At 42.4% G+C, this 5387-nt stretch overlaps 1 pseudogene; it reads left to right on the forward strand.

Annotated features, from left to right (window-relative positions):
* The first annotated feature begins 5065 nt into the window (after positions 1–5065).
* LOC115829045 (uncharacterized) lies at positions 5066–5180 on the forward strand (annotated as a pseudogene).
* The last annotated feature ends 207 nt before the right edge of the window (positions 5181–5387 follow it).

A 5387-nucleotide genomic window follows, 5' to 3' on the forward strand; every position in this document is an offset into this window, starting at 1 on the left:
AAACAGCAGTTAAAAAAAGACGAATGGACCGATCAGTTAGCTGTATACAAGCACACTACTAAGGTAATTAATATATTTATAATGCGAACAAGTAGGGAAATACGTTTTTTTCCGTTATGTTGCGCGTGACTTAAACAGACGCCTGTGTTCTGTCATTGAATCGATAGCGTGAAAACTGCGAGAGTAGAACGGGCTGCAAAAACAACGCGGACAATAAGAAAAGAAGAATATTAACAGGGATTAGAAACAGTGCCAAAACTGCAACACCGTTTTACCACTGAATTATGAGAACAGCTGTGTGACACAATCACATAATGATAAAACATGAAACCCCTTTGCTGCAATGGTTTTGTTTGAATACAAGTCTGTGTAAATTTCCAAATTCCTCTTTGTTTTTTTAACTCCAATTAATTTATCGTCCCTTTTTTTTTAAAAACTGGGTTACATATACATATACTTGCTGTTAATTCAACATTTGTGATATACTGATTATCCATTGCTATGTGTTTTAGATAATGATGGAGAGACAGTGGACTGTGGCCTTACTGCAGCTGCGATTGCTTATCTCTTCGACAAATCATTCAAAAAGCGATGAAAGTTCTGAGATTTTGTGGAGCGTTACAAAGAGGTCACCCTCAATGTGGAAGTGGTGACATCAGATGTGGAACTTCTGCCTCAGCAATCAGTTAAAGCTCCTGCCTACTCAACAAATGAAAGGTAGGGGTTGAATATTCTGTGTAGTAACTAAATGCAGAGCACTTAATGGGTGTCAGATTTCATTAGTTTATCACATGGTTTGCTGAATTATTAACTGGGCAGTGTAGCCTGATTTCATTTGGATGAAGCTGCACGTTATGTATTTCATCATTACTGTGCTCCACTGGCTTCCGGTAGCTGCCCGCATCCAGTTCAAGACACTGGTGCTGGCCTACTGGGCCACAAGAGGCTCTGCCCCATCATACCTTCAGTCCCTGATAACTCCTTATACCTCTACTTGAACCCTCTGCTCTACAACCTCCAGTCAACTGATGGTCCCCTCACTTCGGGAACCCGGCAGCCGTTCCTCCCGACCACGCCTCCTCTCCGCCATTGCCCCGCGGTGGTGGAACGACCTCCCTCATGCAGTTAGGACTGCGGAATCTCTTGCCATCTTCCGCAGGAAACTGAAAACCCACCTCTTCAGAAACCACCTGTCCCCCACTGCCTAACCTCCCTTTCTGTACCAAAAAAAAAACTTGTCTTGTATCTGTGTCTGTTATACACTGTCAAAATATTCCATGGGCGCAATACAAAGGGTAAATTAATGCACAGTCCTATTGTGATCTCTGCTTATGAGGTAATACAATAAGTGCATCGGTCAGATCGTAAGTCGCTTTGGCTAAAAGCGTCTGCCAAATACCAAATTGTAAATTGTAAATCATCCTCATATACTGATCCATCTAAATCCCATCAGTTTTGTCTTTTTTAGTGATATTGATTATCCAGTATGTGAAATTAGATGACTTTTGCTACTTTGCAGTGTGGAGTCAGCCCGTCAAACACTTCCAGCCATTATTTCCGTTCCGCGTTTCCCAGATGATGTGCAGCGCCAGCTGGATGCCAAAGAACCATGCCACAAGGTTCCAAAATACGGGAACACAACTGTCGGAACTTTGTATGAGATGACGGCACAGTACACAATGTAAGTGTCACCAGACTTCAGAAGGCCAAAAACGAACTTTTTCGTTCAACAGTTAGGGCTTCATTTAGAGAGCTTTGCTTTGGCCTAACTACAAATAGAAAATTTAAACTGCATGAAACAACACAGTATTATTTAAACTTTTTGACATGAGCTGTTGACTGACAACTTGTGTACGCCGCTCTAATGTTATATATGCTTGTTTACATCACTTATTTATGGGCTTTTGAACGAAATGACAAAATGAATGGTGTTTTGATTTCAGATGGTTAGCCTTTGGTCTTATCATATGTTAAATTTTGTCACTACTGAGACGGATTTCCAAGTAACCAGGAGTATGTTCAAGCATTAATCCTGAAGTACCCCTTTCTGAAGGATGTTGATGACAGTGGTTATGTAAGTTAAAAATGAATTAGGTTCTTAGGGCCCAAGCACAGAAGGTACAAGGCCATATTGTTTTCATAAGGATTATTTTTATTGTTCTTTTTCTTCAAGATTTGGCCATTTTCAAGGTGGTTCTCATGGATGAAAACTCATGAAATTCCGTACACACATCAGTGCTTGTGACAGTTACTCAGAGACGGAGGCTTGGCCCTGGGTGTGGCCCAGGGAACTTAATAGCGCCCCCATATGAGATTGAGTCTTGTGCCCGGCATGTAGTTTCACCTATATTTTGTTCACGTTACATTTTGACATACTCCTCCTAGATGGTTCATTGGATCCATGTCAAATCTGCTATGTATGATGTCAAGATGTTGCAGATTTTAAATTGCTGAGGGATTTTTGATATCTTGCAAGGTGTTGAAATGCTGAAGTGATGAATTTACATGCCTTGCCACGCAGGACAGCAATGTGTTATAAATTCTCCACGCATTGCTCAAAACTTCACATGTTATTGATTATGATGGTTATGATGATATCCACATGCCCAGAGTGACACCCTGATATAGCGCCACCATCTGGAAATAGAAAGAGTGGCTTTTTCACCCATCTTGGCTATAGTGCTCCTAGACGGTTCATGGGATTCCTTTCAGATTTGGTGTACATGAAATCACGGGTGTCCTGATTTTATACTGTGAAGGGATTTTTGATACGTTGAACAGTGTAGCCATGGGGATAAGATGAATTTGGGCACTTCTGAACAGGTTTTTGACCAGTTTCACCATTCTGATGAGTGACAGGATGTTTAACCAATCAAATTATGCGTTGTAGCGTGGGGGTTGTATTGAGATGTTACGTCATGAGATATTCTGCCAAGAGCAGCGGCCATGTTTGTTTAAATGTTTTTAGCACGTTAGCCGTGTTGCTAATTTACCCATGTTGGACGGCATTTTGCATGCTTAGTAAAAAACGAACTCTTAATTGTGACGTTGTGTTAATTTGCTGATTTAAGTCAGGGATAATGGCGGACGAGCTGTCCCTATATAAAAATTTTGGATGAGTCGTAAGCAAACTCAGCTTCGAGTCGCGATGTTGCGAACTCGCCCGTGTCGGAAGGCATTTCGCATGCTTAGTAAGAAACACTCCGAGTGGCCTTTTAAGAAAAGCAGGCATCGTTAATCGGTTAATTGTGGTGTTGTGTTAATTTCGTGATTGGGATGAAGGTTGACGACCTGTCGAAATATTGGACGTGGCGCAGGAAAATTCCGTTGCAAGTCGTGGAATTAGCTTCGCCAATGCATTTCACCATACATTTAAACCTATGCATTTACGCCTACGTGCTTTAACAGGAAATGTTACTGTTACTCTTAAAAAGCCCAATTGTTTTTGGTACTACATTTGTGAGAAAAATGATCCAGTAAAAATGATCCAGTTGATAAACCCGAATCCTTTTAGCTGTCGCCGTGCCAATGTAGCCTGATGTCTTTATCTACAACACTCGTCGATCTAACCTCAACATATTTCAGTGCAAAACACCATTGTCTCAAATGAACACGATATGTTTGGACGTTTAATTACTATCGAATTCAGAGTGGATGATCATTAAAGCTAATCTAAATCAAGGAACGATTAGCATGTTATGCTAGCCCACGGTGTGCTTAAACCGTAGGCTACAGCTGAAGCTGTAACATTAGGTTGCTATGATATGTAACGGCGAACTATGCCTATGCTGTTAGCTGGTTTAATGCCACGTCTTCAGGCTATTGTGATATGGATTGCTAAATTGGCTTCTATTCCGGTACATGACAATTTTAAGCAATGGGAGTGTGACGAGTCTGTTTACTTGACGTAGCCTACGCTTTAGGGCTGTCACTTTTATTGTTCGAAAGACAAGTCGCCGCTGTCGCAGGCATGCAATGAATGACCTCGCTTTATGATGTGTAACTTTTTCTGTTTGTATTTTCGCTTGATCAATGAATTGTTAATGACGTTGAACATACAGTGTACAGTAGCAAATAAAAACCTATTATTCACAGTTTTTCTGTCCACATTGCAAATGTGCTCCTAACTTTACAATCTTTAACGTTGCATGTAGTGTGACGCGGCACAAAGGGGATGCGGTAGTTCATTACACACTCGCTCATGAATTTTAAACTGTACAAAATATTTAGAATTTGAGCATTATTACTTACATGCCAAAACTGTTCCTATAGGCTACTGAATACACAAAAACCTGATACTTCCGATGTTTAAAACGTTGTTTTAAGGACACACATATTAAGTACGGGCAATTTCTGAAAAAGAGATATTACATGCAATTCAGCATCCTGCAGGGAAACATCCTGCATGGCTTTGTTTTGCCAGGAGAATGAAGCCATAGGGCTCTTCTGTTAGGTGGTTTACTACTTCCTGAGTTAAATTAAGCAGAACTTACCTGGACAAGCCAGTTACCTCGCTTCGTAGCACAGCCCTCAGATCTGAGTGCATTGTTGGATAACAAAATGTCACGGGTCACGAATCGCGTTAGGTGCGAGGGCCCTCCGTCGCCGATTGCGGCTATATTTAACTGTAGTGTTCCATGATGCTGTATTACTCTGTATTGCAATGTGAAGTGTTATATGATGCTCAGTCCCGTTGGAGGAGTTGTATGGGGTCGTTTGCGCTGAGAAAGAAGAGGAAAAGGTGAAGAAGCGTGACAAATTGTCATTTTATTGAGAGAGTGGAGAGAGATATTATTGTACTGAGAGAATGGGCCAAAAAAGGGCGAAAAAAAGTATGTGAAGACGGTCAAGTACAGTGTGTGCTTTGAAGAAGTTGTTGCAGCCCTGCAGGTGCTCTGTGACATCACAGTGTTGCGACGTAAGTCAGGTGCGGTGTCGCCGGTAAATGTTTGTATTTGGTCGCGTGTTTTGGTAGCGGTGAGCACACCGAGCGAGGAAGAAGTCGGAAGGCAAACGGCGGAGCCTTTGCGCTGCCTTAAATAGCGTTTGTGCCGCTGCAGCACTCGCTTACGGCCACACCACCCTGAGGACGCCCGATCTCGTCCTATCTCGGAAGCTCAGCAGGGTCGAGCTTAGTACTTGGATGGGAGACCGCCTGGGAATACCAAGTGCTGTAAGGTTTTCTTTTTTCCCTCTCTTCTCTGTCTTTCTTCGTCTTTCCGCTGGCAACCCCCCCACTCTCTCTCTCTCGCTCTCTCTCTCTCTCGCTCTCTGACTGTCTGACTGTGTCGCTGTGCGTGCGTGCGTGCGTGTGTAAAGCATACAGGAGGCAACAGGCTGCAGAAATATAGTCTACCTGTAGCGTGGAAGCAATTGTCTTAGTTTGG

Source organism: Chanos chanos, chromosome 15 (genome assembly GCF_902362185.1).
Source record: "Chanos chanos chromosome 15, fChaCha1.1, whole genome shotgun sequence".
Classification (NCBI taxonomy): domain Eukaryota; kingdom Metazoa; phylum Chordata; class Actinopteri; order Gonorynchiformes; family Chanidae; genus Chanos; species Chanos chanos.